Source organism: Anabrus simplex, chromosome X (assembly GCF_040414725.1).
Source record: "Anabrus simplex isolate iqAnaSimp1 chromosome X, ASM4041472v1, whole genome shotgun sequence".
Taxonomy (NCBI): domain Eukaryota; kingdom Metazoa; phylum Arthropoda; class Insecta; order Orthoptera; family Tettigoniidae; genus Anabrus; species Anabrus simplex.
In genome coordinates this window covers 110,146,391-110,167,090 of record NC_090279.1, presented here as the reverse complement: position 1 = coordinate 110,167,090, position 20,700 = coordinate 110,146,391, and the positions used below count along the sequence as shown (strand labels likewise).

Below are 20,700 nucleotides of genomic sequence, written 5' to 3'. Positions count from 1 at the left end.
AAGTAATATTGTGTTTGCATATATATTTTTCCAGTGACAAGGAGATTTTTATAGTACTTCATAATCTTCTGACCTGCTCGACCCATATTTTAAATGGCTTCAAATATAATATGCATATTTTATTGTATAGTGCAGCAGTTAAGCTTTAATGCCGATGTGTTGTTATAGGTGTGATCTGTGGGTTTTGAAATGTCACATAAGTGATTTGGATAAGGTGTACAAGAAAGAAGGGACGTTACGCTTATGTAAGAATTAAGAGGAAAATTGTCCTGCTTTTAAATGTTAATTCATGTGTAAGGAATGTGCCAGTATTTTTATTGACAAGTGTCTTAATGTGATGATAAAATGTTTTTAATGAGAAAAAAGACAAATCTAACCGTAAAAGTTCAGGCAGGAATGCGAAAGCAAAAAAAAAAAAAAAAAAGTAAGTAATGAATAAATGAAAGATCAAGCCATTTATCAGCTGTTTTGTTTACATGTCTAATTTCAGTCTTTAAATAATAACCTTTTAAATAATTCTTCATTCATTTATCCAGAATTGCTTTAGCAACTTCGAAGTTAAAATCTCAATAACACTTTCTTTCTAGACGTAATTTATTTATCCATGTTCGTATATTTCCATTGATATTTGAATTTTGCGCGACTTTTCAGGTCAAGTCACTAGGAACGCCACCGTCGAATTGTCTCTCATTTTAACAAGGCTAAATTCGTAAGTGTCGCGTATTGTCTCTACTGTATTTGGTCTTACCCCAGCCAAATGCTTAAGTCGAAAGAGCATTTAGTACGCTAAACGATGTGAAAACCTCCCTCAGGAGCAGACTTAAAACAAATATGGTACCGTACACTCAGTTCTGACTGTGTGGGCCGTACTTGAGCGTGTGAAAAATTGCTGTCATGTTTACGTTCTACCAGAAAAGTTCTGAAGCAACTTGGCAGCGCACCCAGCACCTCAAATGAAGAAGAATTTGATGATATGGATGAATTATTATTTTAATCAACATAGGTGAGCAAATATGTTTAAATATTTGTCTTTATATTAACGTTTAAAATGTCTTAGTCATATTTTTCTATTTTGACCGAATCTGGCGGATTTTTTAATGTTTGACGCGTATACAAAGTAACGGGCGCCGTATTTAAAATGAGTTTTAATTTATGTTTTTCCACGAAAACATAGAGAAATCCAATTTTCTCGGATTTTCGCTATTTTGCGAGTGTTGGTCGGACGGAGAACTGGCTATGGAAAATAATCATGTTTTGGCAACACTGGGTTAGAATAAGTATTTGGAATGAGTATTTCAGTTCGTTCAAGAGCGACCCAGCACTTTGTTATTCGCCTCGCATGCGACATTGAATAGGGGCTCGGAATTATCACTGTTGATATACGAAGCTACTGACACTTGGTAAGTAACAAATATAAATACTATTTATCAACACACGCTCTATTACGGTACAGATAGGTCCATAGCTTGAACTCATACCACAGTAAAGGCTTCTTGCATTTCCTTTTTAACTGATCAGTTGTTAGGAGATCAATATTTGTGTCGCCAGACAAAAAACATTTCCAAATAATGTTACAAATTGATTGACAGACTCAAGTGATGTCTGGTTAATATTACGATACTTCTATTTGCTATTACTGACATTGGACATTACCTTCGAGCTGTGCGAAATGTTATTACGTTCCACTTCCACCAACTTCCCCCGCTTCGATCATATATCCATTAGTGATGGGACATTCGATTCATTTTACTGAATCGAGTCATTTGATTCCGTTCACGTTACTGAATCGATACAGTGATCCGATTCACGGCACATTAGAGTCACCAAATACAGTAGAGACAATACACGACACTTACGGATTTCGCCTTGCTAAAATGGGAGACAATTCGACGGTGGCGCTCCTAGTGACTTGACCTGAACAAATCGCGCTAAATTCAAATATCAATGGAAATGTATATACGGAAATGGATAAATAAATTACGTCTAGAAAGAAAGTGGTATTGAGATATTAACTTTGAAGTTGCTAAAGCAATTCTGGATAAATGAATGAAGAATTATTTAAAAGGTTATTATTTAAAGACTGAAATTAGACATATAAATAAGGTGTGAAATGGACTGCTGTGAAATGGCTTGATCTTTCATTTATGCATTACTTTTTTTAGCTTTAGCATACCTGCCTGAAATCTTACGGTTGGATTTGTCTTTTTCCTCATTTAAAAACATTGTATCATCACATTAAGACATTTGTCAATAAAAATATCGGCACATTCCTTACACATATGATGCAATGAATTAACATTTAATAGCTGGACAATTTTCCTCTTAACATGAAGCCTACTAACAGAAAGAAAATCTATAAAATCCCGGCTTTAATCTGAGAAGAGGGATAAAAGAAAGAAAAGTTTGAAAATGTCGATAGTGATGCTTTGAGGAATATTTACGTACAATTAGAGTAAAAATGTAACATACCCTTGGCTGTATAGTCAAGGATTTTTAAAGTCGCTGGCCTGGAAATGATCTGAACAGATCTTATAATTCTTATACAAGCGTAACGTCCCTTCTTTCTTGTACACTTTATCCAAATCGCTTCTGTGACATTTCAAAACACACAGATCACACCTACAACAACACATCGGTATTGAAGGTTAACTGCTGCACTATACAATAAAATATGCGTATTATATTTTAAGCCCGTTAAAACATGGGTCGAGCAGGTCAGAAGATTATGAAGTACTATAAAAATCTCTGTCACTGGAAGAATATATATCCAAACACAATATTACTTACATGTTCTTGTCACGAGGGAACCTGAAGAACGACCGCGCATTTTTCTCTACTTCGTAATTACTGCAGCCAAACACAGCACATACATTTCCCCTCATGTTGAGAGAAGATATCAAGGAATGGCACACGCTACTATTTAATTATGTCAACTCACTGAGAACGCATAAATAACACCAAAAAATTCACACAAAAATGCACGTGCTCTTATGACAGAATCAGTACCGTTCAGGTCTATCCGCTAGAGTGAGCTCCAATAGCTGTCCCTCGATATCTCGCTCAGTGTCGTGTATTGTCTCTACTGTATTTGGAGTCACCACTCCTACTGCATCTGTGTAGTATGTAATGATAAGACAGCAGCAACAACATTCATTGTTCGTTGCTGCCATCTGGTCTTCATACTATGAACTCCTTTCTTAGAAAAAAAAATGCTAGTCACTCTAATACATCGAAGGTTTCCAGCGACGGAGGATGGGAAAGGTCCTGGATTAGGAAGGTAGCAGCCATGGCTTTAATTAAGGTACAGTCCCAGGATTTCCTGGTGTAAAAATGGGGAAACTACAGAAAACCCTCTTAACGGCTGCCGACGGTGGGATTCGAATCTACCATCCCCCGAATGCAAGCGCATAGCTACGCAATACTAACCGCACGTCCAACTCGCTAAGTCCTTTTTGAAAATATGTATTGCATTTTTCTATCAGCAGAGGATATTATTAAATCTTCATATTTTGTATAGGCTACCCGAGATGTACAGTAGCCCACTAGTGTCCTGATTCAACATACTGTTGGTTAAGTTATTGCATCACTCGGCTCACTTACTGTCCACATATTATTGAAGTCTTGTGCAACGATGTGACATACGAACTGAGACAATACTGAGCTGTTCTTCCCAATATAAAACAAGTACTTTTGAGTGGTCATAAGCATGACTCATAATCATAATTGTCAAATGTCAACTAAGTTATAATACTAAGATTCATTAAACTAATAAATAGTATAACCTAATAGCCTACCTACTTACTAGCTACTTTAGAATTATGTTTTGACTACCTTTTTAACACTGCAAATAAATCCATCTATTATTTAAACCTCCCTTTAAGAAGAGGTCAGTGAATGCTGGTGGGTATTATTTTCAAATGAGCTGAGCTCGGGGGTCCATTTAACGTACGATTCTTTCGGTGTACCATGGCTCTGTATGTATTGCTTCAGAGGAAGCCCTGCTCTCCGCCAGTGTCCATTGTCCAGTGTGCCGATAAGGAGTCGTGTGTATCTTGTGTCTCACTGAGCCGCACTCATTCATGATTCTTTTGATGTGCCATGATTCACTGTCTCGCTGCAGCGGAAGCTCGGCTCCCCGTCAATGTCCAGTGAGTGCGCCACTCAGCACTGTCCGCTGGGAGTAAGCTGAATCGTGTGCCGTGAGGTCACCGTTCCTGTGAATCGATTCACTCGGACACTTGAATGAATCGATACACTGCTTCAATTCATGCATTCAGTAGTCAACACTAATATCCATAGATGCCGAGGCCAACGAGAAAGACAGGCCGCGGCGTGCACGTCATACACTGAATATCACGTGACTTGGCAGGTCTTACTGTAGAGCGCACGCGAGAGACTATCGTAGCGTGGTAAATAATATACATTTCAGCATATTTCAACCTACTAAAATAACACTACTGAACTACAGATCAATTGAAACATAGTGTCTCTTACTATCCTTGGTTGAACAAACACTAAAAATCTTACTCAGGTACAGATATACACACTCAATAATGCTAATGGTTAATGTTCACAATAACATTCATGTACGAAATATCTTACTGAATCCAGGGTGAAAGGTAGGCCTATTGTAAGCTATTTACAAGTCTTATATTTGTTCCACTCCATACCTGGCTTCAGCATCATATCTAATACTTAAATTTTGCTACCTTCCTGGAAGTTATCTAGGCCTATTTTAAGCTATTTACAAGTCTTGAATTTGTTCCACTCCATACCTGGCTCCAGCATCATATCTAATACTTAAAATTTTGTTACCTTCCTGGTAGTTGTCTTGGAACCACCCTATTCAGTTAGAAATTAAATGAAATAGAGTGTATCTTACTAGCACTGGTTGACAAAATCTAAACATCTTACTGCAGTAAAGAGAAGCACACTCAGATAGGTCAAATGTTGCTAATGAAAGTGATTAATGTACAATTAAGCCTATATTTACAATAACATTCATGTAAGGAATATCTTATTGAATCCAAGGTGATAGGTAGGCCTATTGTAAGCTATTTACAAGTCTTATATTTGTTCCACTCCATACCTGGCTTGAGCATCATATCTAATACTTAAACTTTGCTAAATAATAATAATAATAATAATAATAATAATCGTATGTCCTCAGCTACCGTGTGCAGGCATTTCGATTTGATGCCATCTGGCTGTCTGCTCGTCTATTTTGATGTTCCGTTTTACTCTAGGCCCACTAGATGCCAGACCGAGTAAACCAAAACTCTCTTGGGCGTCTATGGCTGAGATTTAATGAATTTCATCGGGTAAACACATGCCGACATCGTATGACATGGAGTGTCGAATGGACTTTTTTCCGCCCTTCAAAAATCCGACTACCTCTGACGGGTTTGAACCCGCCATCTTGGGATCCGGAGGTCGACACTCTACCACTGATCCACAGAGGCTACCTTCCTGGAAGTTATCTAGGCCTATTTTAAGCTATTTACAAGTCTTGAATTTGTTCCACTCTATACGTGGCTCCAGCATCATATCTAATACTTAAATTTTGTTACCTTCCTGGAAGTTGTCTTGGAACCACCCTATTCATTAGAAATTAAATGAAATAGAGTGTATCTTACTAGCCTTGGTTGACAAAATCTAAAAATCGTACTGCTGTAAGAGATGCACACTCAGATAAGTCAAATGTTGCCAATGAAAGTGGTTTATGTACAATTAAGCCTATATTTACAATAACATTCATGTAAGGAATATCTTATTGCATCCAGGGTGAAAGGTAGGCTTATTGTAAGCTATTTACAAATCTTACATTTGTTCCACTCCATACCTGGCTTCAGCATCATATCTAATATTTAAATTTTGCTACCTTCCTGGAAGTTATCTAGGCCAATTTTAAGCTATTTACAAGTCTTGAATTTGTTCCACTCCATACCTGGCTTCAGCATCATATCTAATACTTAACATTTTGTTACCTTCCTAGAAGTTGTCTTAGAACCACCCTATTCAGTTTGAAATTAAATGAAACATAGGGTCTCCTACTACCCTTGGATGACAAAAACTGAAAATCTTACTGCAGTAAAGATATGCACACTCAATTAAATCAAATGTTGCTAATGAAACTGGCTAATGCACAATTAAGCCTATATTTACAATAACATTATTGTAAGGAATATCTTATTGAACGCAGGGTGACAGGTAGGCCTATTGTAAGCTATTTACAAGTCTTACATTTGTTCCACTCCGTACCTGGCTTCAGCATCATATCTAATACTTAAATTTTCATTTTTATATATCTGTAATTAAATAGGATATTAATGTATTACCTCTAAATCCTCAGCACTGGTGTTGTAATTTATCCAACTCGTGTACTGCAGCCCAACATTGCTGAATTATGTGAACAACATTGAGGTTATATACATTTTTTTGTAAATTAATACTTACTTACACTTCTGCACACAACACTATAATAATGTAAGGAACTGTTGCACAACACCAACATATTCACATAAACAAAATCTCAGTTATTTCCTTCCGTAATCCAAAATAAACTAGCAATAACACCGCAAGAACACATGTAATAACTGGCTTCACTCTACCATTGCTGGGACGACTTGTCACGTGACTTTAACGGGGCATGGCCTGTATTTCTCGTCGGCCTCGCATAGATGCCTGATGATGTCACATTCTTGAAGCAAAGATTTCAGACAGCTGACTGGTGGGTAGCGCGAGAGTTTTGGACATTGTGTTATAGGCGAGAATAATCAGCGTACTTAAAAGTGACTTTTAGCTACTGTTAATGAAGTGATGGTGCACTATTGCATAGCATATGGATGCAAGGAGACCTTCAATAACGGATCTGGCATATCCTTTCACGAGTAAGTAAATATTTACCTAAATATTATAGTCACAGACTATGATGATGTAAAGGGTTTCATACATTTGTTATCAGGTATCTGTAGAATACGTACAATTACATGTGATTTATTTTATTGATTACAGTTCCATTCTCCCGGTACAGCAGGTTTGAATATTGTGCTTTAATTGATTTCAGTTTTCCTGGTGATGAGACAAGAAAAAAGCAATAGGTAGTTGCGTAAAGAAGAGAGAATTTCTTGCCTGGAAAGCATTCAAGATTATGCTTTAAGCATTTTTCACTTCAGTATTTTGATAATGAAGCATTTGATGTGGGAGTTAAACTGAAGCCAAATTCAGTACCAACAATTTTTAATTTTCCACCCCACCTTTTACCAGCTGAGAAGAGGAGAAAACCTCCAGTGAAGAGGAAACTTCAAGTGGATCCCGTTGCATCAACAAGTTATGTGTGAGCAGATTTACTTATTTTTATTATTTTCCATAGATTTATGCAGGAATGTGGCCTGTCATCCTTATGTGAAATATTTGTGTTTAAGACATTTAACATACCGTCAAACGGGGTGATTTCGGACGGTTTTGAGGTTATTTTCGCCATAACTCACAAAAGGGATCTTAAATTGTATTGTTCGCCATCCTAAAATGAGGAACATATCCAATTAATACAATACCCTATTTAAAAAAAAATTTATGCCAACGCATGTTTTCCTGAGAAAACAAAAAAAGTGTGGTGAATTCGGACGCACATACTTTTTAAACCACTGTCTGAAGTTTCAAAGCGTATTACGTGATTTCGGACACAAATAGTCCTTTATTTTAATTCTTCGTTCTTTTGCTTTAGTGTTGTGATATTTAAAGTGTTCAGAGGGTGTCCAAAACATGACTAACTGGTTAAAATTATTGCAATGTTAAATTTAATATGTTACTGATCAATATTTATTTTCTGACAAGGTAAATGTAAAATTTTCCGATCTAAATTGAAATATTAATAGTTATGAACTGCACAGAAACCCTACTGAAAGATCTTAATCATTTTTCTTAAAAACGATACAAATCTTAATGCAAAAATGTCGATACAATGAACATGTAGCTGCTACGGCCTATAAATCTAAAATAAGTTTTCTCTGAAAATAAGCATTCCTCTCTTCTCAACTTGGGCTGGAAGTATTTTTGACATTTTTTCTTTAGCTATTGTATCCTCATCAGGGATGTTAGGGAACACAAACACTTTCCTGTTGTTTTTATGTGGGTGCAAGTATTTGAGCGAATATTTCAGGCCAGGCCAAAATACTGCCTCCTATGCTCCTTGCTCCTCAAACTTGTATTTATAATCTGCAACAAGGAAAGCCTCATCTTGCAACACCAGAACGTCATTGCCTTCATTGTGTGGTTCATCGCATTAATTCTCATTACTGCTGCCAGCACTATCACTTGTTTCTGCACTGCTTTCGTCTCGGCGGAAGTCACGGCCAAAAATCGACTTCACAGGAAGAACATTTTATTTGCAGCGGCGGGAAGTAGCAGGTTGTGTTGGAGCATGGCTGGAGGGTGACTAAGCTTCCTTAAGCATTTCCTTCTTCCTCATTTAGCACTGGTTGTCTTCCCATTTTTGGACGTACTTTCTGCACTTTATTTCGTAGGGAGGACCAAGGCATACCATACAAATCAAATGCCTTCCTATAAGACAACTTGCCACTTTTAATATCACGTACGGCTTTTTCTAATAAACTTGGTTCATAATTACACCTTGAAGCAGCTTCTTTCTGTATCTAATAATTTCTAGGCATTGTCCGAAATCACCCAGACTGCTTTCAATTGTCAGTAAAATGTGCATAAAACACTATTTTTCACTAAATCACACCAAAATTTCACAGCAATTGTTTATGAACATTTCAGTCAGTTGATCTTGCTAAGAACCATAGTTATAATGCATCCATTCCGGTCACGACAATCGAAAGTATACACTTAATGATAATGCGTGAACTTTCAACGCCAGTGCACACGGGAAATTTTTCGAAGTATGAAGTCGACTCGTAAAAAATGCGCGGAACGCGGGAAACATAACCTCAAGATCAAACTCATACGCGTGGAAGTGATAAGCAGCGGCGTTTCGTTGCTATGCAACAAAATACGGCAAATCTACCATCCTGTCCGAAACCACCTCTGTGTCCGAAATCGCTTGACGGTACTGTTTAGCTGCAACATCTATTGCAGCATATTAGGTTACACTTATATTACACATAGGTAAGACATTTTTGTTGTTGACCCTTGTAATTTTCATATTTTTTCAGTGCTCCTCAGGAAGAGGAGAATGAGTCTCTTCCTAAAACAAATGTATTCAGAAAATCTTATGTTGGTGATTACACTGAGGAAAGGGTAAAGTCACCAAGGAAAGCCCAGGCCTTCATGCAGGTTGCCAGGGAAGTTATTCATAAATCCCATAAGAAGCTAAAATTGGAAAGACAGAAGTATCAGCAAGCTATTAATCAGTTGCAGAATGGGAAAGCCTTAGTAAATCATCTGAAGGAGAAAATAGTGATAACTGAAGATGCTGCTTGCACGCTTGAGGTAAGAAAAAAACAGCTTAAATGATTTTTTCGGTTTCCCTATAACTGCATAGCCTTTAGTGGTGCTATTTGAGGATCCAACCAGTCTCTGTGTTGATGACTTAACAGACAGATACAAACATACATAAAATTTGGAGCCTTTAGAAGTCTGTAATTTGCTCTTATTGTATCACAATCTCTGTTAAATATTTCAAGAATAATGTAATACCATAAATTGACTTTTATCTTCCATTGTTCCAGAAATGTCTTTCTCCTGCTGCTGCCCAACTTCTGATGCGAGCAAAGGATGGTAATACAAGAGCAGAGTATCCTCCTGAACTACGCTGCTTTGCACTTACATTGAATTTCTGTTCAAGTTGTGCATACAGCTACTTGAGGGATGTATTTTCTCGTGGTTTGCCCCATCCAAGTACACTGCGGAAGTGGTATCAGTCAGTCGATGGTAAGCCAGGATTCAGTTCAGAGGCCGCAACTGCTCTCATTTCGAAAGGAAAGGAGATGGTTATCAATGGAAAGCCCCTAGTGTATGCACTGATGATGGATGAAATGTGCACCCGGAAGCACATTGAATTTGATGGAAAACAATTTCTTTGTTATGTGAATTGTGGTACTGAAATCGAGGATCAAGATTTACCTGAAGCCAAGGAGGCTTTAGTGTTTATGGTGGTCTCACTAAATGGACACTGGATAATTCCAATGGGTTATTTTTTGAGTAACGGTTTAACCCATTGTTGTCCAGGCGCGCGCTACTCCATTCTTTCCTGTGGACCGGCAACTGAAGCACACCTAGCATGAGAAGTAGAATGAAATATAAATACATGGAACTTTTAATTGACATCAAAATGACCTGTAAATGGTTCTAGGACTCTGTTTTCATTCTTATTTGTCCATCCACCAACCTTGCTGTCCTTACTATCACTGACAAATTCACTCGTATTATTGTCGCTATCAACAGACTCGTCTGAACGTAATGTCGTACTTTCACTTCTGAGCGTATATTTCGATGTTGACGGACACACATCTTCACAATCACTAATACTTACAAGTTCGCAATCACTAGGAACATCAGATAAACTATCAGCATGCAATTCTCCAAATATTTCATCATTGTTCGAGCTGTCTTTGCTACGGCGCGCCATGTTGGCACCTGACGATACACTCGGTCACTCGGTACTGAGTGTTATGAAACCACACTTCCTGTGCCGAAAGCATTGTCAAGAAAATAATATATCTATCTAAATCCCGATCAACAAAGATTTTAGTTAGTAAACAACACGAAATATTTTGATTAATAAATGGCAGAGAGGGTAAAATCACTCAAGAATGAAGCAATGTGATAAAACGTTAATTTACGTAGCCGGTCGCCCGCGCACCCATACGAAACTATGTTAATTAATGTAGCCAGTCATTAATGTGTTAAGTGGCTCGGGGAGAGCAAACCTAGTGAGTTAGTGCCTTAAAAATTTAAATGACCTAAATGTAACTGTAGTGTCACTTACTTTTGATGGTGCGGTTTCTAATTTATCCATGGCCCGTTGCCTGGGAGCTTCTTTTGAGAAAAATAATATGGTGAACTGGTTTGAAAATCCCTCAAATGTTTCTAAAGTGTTTATTCTTCTAGTGAGGAATACTTTAGGAGCTAAGAGAACTTTTGCCAGGGGTAATAATGTCATAGATTGGAGGTATTTAGAAGAGCTAGAGAAACTTCAGTGTATTGAGGGTCTTCATCTAGGAACAAAACTTACCAAAAGGCACATTCACTGGGCGAAGGAACCCATGAAATAAAGCTCGCCACACAAACATTCAGTGAAAGTGTTGCAAGTGCATTGACATATTGTGACAGAGACTTATATCTTCCTCAGTTTCAAGGGTGTGAGGAGACTGTAAAATTTGTTAGGCTCATGAACAATATATTTTATATCTTTAACAGCCGTAATCTTTGTTCCAAGGAATGGCAGAAACCATTGAAAGCACAGAATGTCCACTGTACGAGGGCCTACATTCAGGAGGCTATTGAATATATACAATTACTGCAGGAGATGGGTGGTGTGTTTGTCTAGTGAAGTGTTCTAGGAAAACTGGTTTCATAGGTTTGATTGTGTGTCTAAAGTCTGTCTTAGGAGTGTATGACTCAATTTTGAACATGCCACAGCTGAAGATGTATTTTCTGCTCACTTACAAAGTCAGGATCACCTGGAAATATTTTTAGTGCCATTAGGAGTCATGGTGGTCATAATAACAATCCCACAGTTAGACAGTTTGGAGCAGCATATAAAAGACTTTTGCTCCATATACAGATAGATACTACAACCAATGCCAGTTGTTCTGCAGTTGACCCTACTGTAATTGTGAATTGTAGAGACTGCACTCAAATAACTGGTGATCCTATTCATCTGCCTACCAACAGTACTGATGTACTTTTCGTTATTCATGATCACGACTACATTCCACACCCAGCCAACTTGACACTGTATGTTGAGGATGTAGTGGAATATATAGCAGGTTTTGTTGGGAAGAGATTACACAAAGGAGTTAATTGTGATGTTTGCAAGGCGGTTCTCCAAACGAACGTTTGAAATTCGGCACACTTGAAAAGAAAAAACAGAGGTGGTCTTTCTATCCCATCATTAGATGTGGTTTACCTCTGCAGGGAAGGTGAAAAGATGATGCAACAATTCCAGCACAAAATGACAAGGATGAATGACCCTTTAAATGTACTTGTAATGGCAGTTCTGAACCATGCTAAGAGAGAAGTGTTTGAAGAACTTCAGGAGCATACATTTGATTCTCCGCCCCTTGACAACCACATTCATCAGCTGAAGCGGGCAGTTTTGATGGAATATTTTAAAGTGAGGTTCCACCATAAAGCACGGCTTGAAACAGAAAAACTTCACAGTGTGAGGGTATGAAGCTGTCATTAGTGTTCTACTTTAGGCATATTTCCATCATTCTGTCCATGAGTCAGGTTGATTTGTATAGAAATTAATTCTTAAATTACTTTTATATTGGCATGTCTTATTTCTGTACTTTGGGAACAATATTGCTGAATGCTGCAGGATGTTTCTTCAGATGTTACATCCTATTTTTAGTCTTACTTCAAATGTGGCATGTGCATTAGTTTATGTTGGTCTTTAAACTATGTTTAATTTAGTAGGTGGCAGTGGAGTGAAATTTTTCCTGTGTAGCATTTTATGTATCCCTTTATTATTATTATTATTATTATTATTATTATTATTATTATTATTATTATTATTATTATTATTATTAGCATATTCTCCCAATATTATTATTATTATTATTATTATTATTATTATTATTATTATTATTATTATTATTATTATTATTATTATTATTATTGTTACCGTGGTTTGGTGGATCAGCAGAGGTGAAAGAAGGTGCCGGGGGTAATGGGTCTAACTACTTTGTCAAGAAAGAATTTAAACTGAAATGGAAGGTTATATTTTCAAAAAACAACAATCTCTCACTTAGTGAGATAACAATGATATAGCAATTTTTAAAAATTTTTTTTTTTGCTACTTGCTTTACGTCGCACCGACACAGATAGGTCTTATGGCGACGATGGGACAGGGAAGTGCTAGGAGTCGGAGGGAAGCGGCCGTGGCCTTAATTAAGGTACAGCCCCAGCATTTGCCTGGTGTGAAAATGGGAAACCACAGAAAACCATTTTCAGGACTGCCGACTGTGGGGTTCGAACCTACTATCTCCCGAATATTGTATACCAGCCGCACTTAAGCGACTGCAGCTATCGAGCTCGGTGATATAGCAATTTTAAAAACAAGACTTAGGACTTAGAAAGAGGTCCAAGATTTCAAATTCTTTAACACACTTCGGCTACGAGCCCTTATTTTAACAATTTTTGAGTTTCCAGAACAAAATTTACATAGGAACATAAATTTACAAAAGGGGCAGAAATCCCCTAGTACCAGGAGCACCAGCTCTGTAATTAACAAATGTCCAGCCTCCTAGAGGCACTTTTATAATGCATAAAAGAGCTGACCTGCTCTCAATTTTTCAAGCCTATTAAAGGCATACCAGACTTTACACTTAATTGCCGTCAAGGCACAACTTAAAAAATGAAACTGGGGTATCTTGTACCCAACCTACTGGGCCTTAGCAGAAAAGAACAGGTTAAGTAAATGGCCAGAAATGCAAAAGGAATGGAGGCATGTATTTGCACTCCTACATGTAACTTCTTAAAACTTAAGAGGCACTAGGCCAATCAAACAGGGGCTATTCCCAAACTATGGAGGTGACCCGTATAAGAAAGAAATCTACAACATTAAGGAAGAGAAGAAAATCAGTTACCAAAACAGTCACCTCAAACCAAAAATGAAGGGGAGCTTGAGAGGGTAAAGCACTCAATATCCCCGATTTACCGTTAAAGATATTTACATAAGCCGGCAAAAATTACATTACAGAAGGTAGGTTACATGGTAAAAGTTTCGGACTTTTCCCGTAGGTTAGACTGCTGAGCTAGCAAGAAATAAAGATGTTAAGTGGCCATTACCTTACTGAAGAGCTGCTGCCTGAAGAAAGAGGTGCTTCCCGCCTCCTGCTACACATCCACACACTAGGTTATAGGTTGATCAAGTGGCCGAGAGACGAGAAAATCAGCAGTTTATAAACACTCGGGGGGGAAAGTTCGAGACCTTTCATGAATGATCAAGACACACCCGCGGTGTTTTATTGGTTAACATCAAAGGTTACACACAAAATCGAAGAAGAAATACATGATTGGCTGACAATAAATTACAGAAATTATTGATTGGCTAACTTCAAAACTGGCAGAAAGAAAAGATAAATATTGCCAACCCAAAAAATGAATGAACGAAATTTAGTAAACGCAAAACTTGTGAATACAAAACTTCTTCAAAAAGTTCCTTCACTTCGCACCAGGGTGCATGTTCATAGTTTTTCAGCAGTGACATCTACGAGAGAATGTTCAAACTTCTTGATAAATAATAAACAAAAACATGTCGAAATTCACACAGTGACATCTTCAGAGGAAAAGTTTAAGTGGGTCCAGTTTTAATTTCACTGTTTCTCCTGTAGAGGAGTACTTTAAGGCGGAAGATTTAAACTGTGTCGTAGAGGTGTACCACCTGGTACAATTATTATTAATAATGTTGAAGCAGCATTTTATAACAGATCCCTGCTTCATAGGCACAAATACATACTACAACCAGTGCCAATTGATATGCAGTTGACCCTACTGTATTGTGAATTGTTATAACATATGATAAGTGAATGTTTCTTGTTATGGTGCCTGTTTATCGTTTAACCTGAAGAGTTCATTTTTGTTGCCATCTGTTAGTGGTGTATGGTTTACTGAAGTATGATACTTGTGTTCGTTTCTTCCCATAATGGTCCTGTAGGCTATGTGTCTTGTGCTTGGGCATTGGTTTGAAGTAGGCCTATTTCAGTCAAAAGTACACCAAATACAGTATTTTAAAGTTGTTTTTGGAAGTTATGAAGTGTTTATTGTGGATGTCAGTCGCATTAATATTAAAAATTAGGTTACACTTCCGTACGGACAACTTTCAAAGGTTACCTTTCAGCTATTAATCCCAATATGACGCGGTAATTGGAAAAAGTTACTTGTCTCTTACATTATAATAAATAATTAAAATTAAACAATTACTGTTACTCATGGGGATGTAATACTTGCAAAAAATGCGATCATAATGACGGTGTATCCTATCGTAGGTCTCTTTTGGTTTTAAGGATTTCCGTCATAATTACGCATTTATGTCCACGGTTTTTATTGTAATTTACTCTTAACCACAACAGCTAAGCAGGGTACATCTCATATTCCGATTTCGTCGCCTTTTCAAATGTCTCTGTTTGACAATATCCTTATATCCTCTCAGAATCTGCTTCGAACTACCCCCCCAATCAGCTGATCGAGATGTTGGCTTCACGCCGCAACATGGAAAAGGTGGTGCTATGCGCACTCTATAGTATTAATGCTCTAAATTCTCCGTCTACGCAAAAATGCGCATTTATAGTTTTGTATATTACAGCAATTCATGTTTTCACACTTACCCAAGTTTCTGACACAACTGCGATGTCCACCTGACATTATAATGTGCAGCAATATTTTTATTTCCTCAGGTTTGTTTATTGTGCTTTCCTAGTGAGATTTTGGTAATGAAAATAAAATGTTTAAATACTTCGAGGTTGTCATTATCAAATCTTTGCTGTGCCATTAGAGTTGTGGTTTCACTATGTAAATTTTTGACATCATTGATGTTCTTAATTCTTACTGATCGATAGTTTCTAGTCTTCCTTGTCTGAATTTTGACATTCGTTTTCCAAGGCAGTATGATGTCACACTACTGCATACCTAGTTTTACTTTGCTCTTTAATTTTCATTCTCCTTCTCTTGCTGCCACGACTCCACGTGTCTCCTTTTATTTATTTACATCATACGTAGGTGGTTTGAAAAGTTCTCGGAATGTACTAGAATTAAGTATCTTACCTCGCTGGAACTGCTTTTATTTTTCAACATAGTCTCCCTGTAGATTAATGCATTTGGTTCAGCGATGTTCCAATGCCTTGATCCCATCTCGAAAATGAGATTCCTCCAGGCCTGAAAAATACCTCTCCTATTCGGCTGTCAGTTCTTCTCTTGTAGAAAATCTCCATCCACCGAGGAAAATTTTCAGCTTGGGGAATAGATGAAAGTCTGATGGTGCCAAATCAGGTGAATAAGGTGGATGTGGCAACAATTCGTACCCCAGTTCATGAAATTTTGCCATGGCAATAACACTTGTGTGCGGCGGAGCGTTGTCCTGATGAAAGATGACCTTTTTTCTTGCCAAACAGGCCTTGTTTCACATATCTTTTCCTGTAGTTGGTCTAGGAGGTTTGCATAGTATTGCCCCGTAATTGTTTGGCCAGTAGGAAGATAATCTATCAGTAGAATGCCTTTTGCATCCCAGAAAACTGAGGCCATGACCTTTCCGGCCTTTGCTTTCTTTGGTGGTGGTGAATCACATGTTTCCACTGCTTTGACTGCTGTTTTGTCTCTGGGGTATAGTAGTGGACCCAAGTTTCATCTGTAGTCACAAACCGGTGCAAAAAATCTTGTTGGTTGCACTGAAAACGGGCCAGACTTTGTTCGGACATTTCCAATCTGGTGCGTTTATTGTCCAATGTCAAGAGCCACTGCACCCATCTTGCGGATAATTGTTTCATACCCAATTCTTCGGTTAAAACATAATATACCCATTCAGAAGACATCCCTACAGCTTCAGCAATCGTGCGCACTTTCAGTCTACGATCCTCCATGACCATTTTATGCACTTTTGCGATAAATTCTGGGGTCGTTACACTTTTTGGCCGTCCACTACGCGGATCATCATCCAAGCTCTCCCGACCAAATTTAAACTCGCTGGTCCACTTGGCAACAGTTGAAAATGAAGGAGCAGAGTCCCCCAGTGTGTTCTGAAAGTCAGCATGAATTTCCTTTGCTTTCATACCTTTCTTTACAATCACTGCTCGAATCTCAGGTTTTTCCATTGTCACAAATCACAACGTGGGAACAACAACAAAGAGTCGTCACTAGCACACTCTTGCAGCTAGAGCACTAACGCGCCACATGTTCACTCACAATGGATGTGTGATTATTACGCGGGAACCTCGTTGCTCTAGCACTGACATCTAGCGGTGATTCCGAGAATTTTTCAACCCGCCGTCATATATATTTGCATTTTGCACAAATTTAACTTACCTCTCAGAAATTCCTGGAAACCCGAACCAGCAATCTGGAAGTCTTGTAGCGTAGCTTTACCACTCTGCTAACATGTCACTTAACAAGTGAAGATTTAAAAGTCGTATGTAGGCTTTAGGATATCACAGTACCCTTAAGAGACATGGCATTGTAAAGTAATTTGTATTTACTGCAATGTCACTCTTGTAGGTTATGATATTCATTTCGTGTTGATGTATAACTAATATAATAGAGTTTGAAGGATGTTCCACCATTCAACACATTGTAAAATTGGGCGAATACCACACAACAGTTTAAATGAGAACTGAGAACTTTTTAAGTTCCAAGTATTGCATACCATGTGTATGTTACAGTTCAAGGTGTATGTTTTGCAACCCATTGATGTGTTTTTAGGCAATCGCCATTATGTGTATATTTTTTCATTATGATGTTTTATGTCAACCAATCGAGTTGTATGTAGACAACCCTAATGGTGATTGTTATCAGATTCCCCTTGATTTGATATTCAAGAAGAATTAATGATGACTCCAAGGGAGTCGAAACCGGTCTTCACCCAATAAATTTAATATATTTTACAATGTGTTGAATGGTGGAACATCCCTCAAACTCTATTATATTATATAACAGTGTCACTGTTGTATGCGATTGACATTTTTCCCAGATGGCTGGAGAATTCTACTAGAAGTCCAGAAGAGTTCTTGTTTCTTGAGGGTTAGACACTGGCACAAGGCATTGTCGCTGTTGCCAACTTTGACGTTGAGTTCCTTGCAAAGTGCTTTCACTAATGAAATAGGATTTTCAACACTACGCTGAGATTATTTGTAAGTAGTCCTCCCTGCCCCCCCCCCCGATGTAATGTCCGAGGTTGTGGTTTTCTTTTATAAGCTAAGAGATTTCAAAATTATCTGCACCAAAGATGACCAGTCTGTTAAAGTTGAAGCCATTTCTTTTCAGTTTCAACACAGTTAATATTCCAGGTTGTTGAGACTAATGTTAGAAGGAATTATTAGAAAATACTTGGAGGGAAAACATTTTTAATCATGCTAGAAAAATTGTACAAAACAGTTTATAACAAAATGACACACAAAGCACTGCACAGACTTTCAGAAAATATCAAAACAGATAAATTCCCTCGATAGGCGATGAGATTTTTACCACGACTTCACATACGCACATGCCTTCATCGACTTATGGCGTACATGTTCATTGCGACTTCAGTGCCAAACTCCTGTGGGGTCACCAACGACAACATTAGGAGAGCGGAGTGATTACACTAGGTATTTTACTCGTCATGCTACAAGTCTTGTCCTAGTTGTCAGTCGATAAATCAGTGTAATGGTGCAGACATGTTGATTATCTTTGGTATGTACTTAACTAAACCTTCCAAAGATTTATCAACACTGAGTGTTTTGATCTGCTGATGGGAGTGAAGATAAGATCAAAAGAGGCTCTCAAAAATCAAGTGTGATATGGGGAGGAAATAACATTGTGTTTTGAAGTTTCATTTGACTATGCAATCAGTTAAAACAATATATCCTGAAAATTTGGCATGAAAATAGGAAAACCATCAGTGCCGAGAGACATTCACCTGTGAACTACAGAAATGGAGGCTTGCTAGCTATAGGAAGGACATGAGCTGGACTAGGACTGAAACATAAGCCAAAATTCCTTGGCTGCTATGTGATCAGAAAAAAATAAAACAACTTCTCTTGCAGGTTTTTTTAAAGATGGCTTCCATGAAAGATCTGCACAGACATCCAGTTGTGCTGAGGTGTTGAAGCCATTTTGTCTGAGGTGTATGGCCAAAATGTAGATATTCAGATGACAGTGATGAGGGAAGAGGATATTGAATTCTGTTTGGACACTGGCACATGTGTGTGCTCTTTTGTGTGTAACAGTGTGTGCTAAAGAAAATAATGGACAAATTGATGGTTGTTGGACACTGAAGTGATGGTTTGTTAACTTCCAGTTTATTGTTTTAATACATAATTTAATGTTTTGTCTATACGTCTTGTTTATTTCTCTATTGGATTTGTGTATAGAACCACATGTTAACATTTTTAAATTGTCCGTTAATTTAATTATTCATTTTCACAATTTGCTTGACTTTGCACTGACACAGATAGGTCACAATGGGATAGGAAAAGACTGAGAGTGGGAAGGAATCTCCCTTGTTAACGTACAGCTTAAGTATTTGCCAGGTGCAAAAATGGGAAACCACAGGAAACCTTCTCCAGAGCTGCTCAAAGTGGGGTTTCGAACTCACTAACTTCCAAATCCAAGCTCAAATCTGTATCCCTAACCCCATAGCCAACTGTCTCGGTCAAATTAAATATCTTTTGTAGCGGTTAAGATCCACATTTTCATAACATAAAAGAAGAATCATCACCACCCACCCTTTTGCTTGAACCTCGTTTGGGAAAATAGATTTTACATATTATCTTTTCTACTTCCTTTAGAAGTACGCTCCATGTAGTGGAAGTTATGTTGGTTTCTCTTTCCAGAAATGGAGTCTCTGCCCAGCGAGGTACTGGAGAGAATATTCTCCTTCTGCACTCACAGAGATCTGGTTCAGTCAGTTCAGAACGTGTGTTCTCGGTGGAGAGAAGTGACCCAGAGTACCAGCCTGTGGAAGAATGTGACATATTCTCCTGAGAAGGACACAAGCTCCGAACAAGTTGTGGAGATGCTGAAGATTTCTCCAAAGTTACAGAACATTATTCTCCAAGATAGATATGATTATAGAGTTCTACAAACAATAACAGACAATTGTGCCGAGTTGAGAAAGTTACAAATAAGTAGACTACCGAACACAGATGTGAACTTTATTAAGAACTTACAGGAGAAATGTCCAAATGTTGAACAGCTCAGAATTCCAGACAGTGTGTTGGTAGACTTAGATAAGTGTGAGATTGTTGGAAAATTTACTAACTTGAAGGTTTTAATTCTGTTTGGATTCCATGCCTCAAGTTACTTGATCAACTTAAAACCAGTTGCTGATCAATGTACGGAGCTGGAACATTTCGAGTTTCTGAGTATCAATTTTGAAATGAATGATCTTCGTTATCTTTTGTCTATGAGGAAAGGTACACTACATACACTTGGAGTATCTTGCTGCAACAAGTCTGGCGAATGCGTGCTCCCAGCTGTGTCAAACTGTGAGCTGAAATCCTTGTGTCTTTATTTCTATGGCCATTGTCGGAAACATGACAAGAAAATAGAATATTTTGGAAGACTAAAAACAGTAAGAGCACTTGCGATTAAAGACTTATATTATGAAGAGTCAGATCATCTGAAACAAATATTTGAGAATGAAAATATGTCACATTTAGTGAAATTAAGGCTCCAGTATTCACCTAATTTTGATGATGATGTTACTGAAGTCATTGTAAGAAACTGCCCTCTATTAAAGTATCTTTCTTTGATAAGCTGTAGTAAGATGACTGATGCTAGTTTAAAAATCATGCCTAATCTTAAACAGCTTAATTCCTT

The 20,700-nt window shown here is 37.8% G+C and overlaps 1 protein-coding gene across 5 annotated transcripts in view; it reads left to right on the top strand.

Moving 5' to 3' along the window:
• The first annotated feature begins 766 nt into the window (after positions 1 to 766).
• LOC136886807 (F-box/LRR-repeat protein 2) overlaps positions 767 to 20,700 on the top strand; it is a 102,244-nt gene continuing 82,310 nt past the window's right edge. The window contains exon 1 of one of the 5 annotated variants that reach the window (XM_067159625.2): positions 767 to 1,003. The gene's annotated coding sequence lies outside the window, so the exon portion shown is untranslated. Of the gene's footprint in view, positions 1,004 to 1,267; positions 1,401 to 3,201; positions 3,302 to 20,700 lie in introns of those variants that run through there. The other 4 variants (XM_067159631.2, XM_067159628.2, XM_067159624.2 and 1 more) reach the window with 4 other exon arrangements.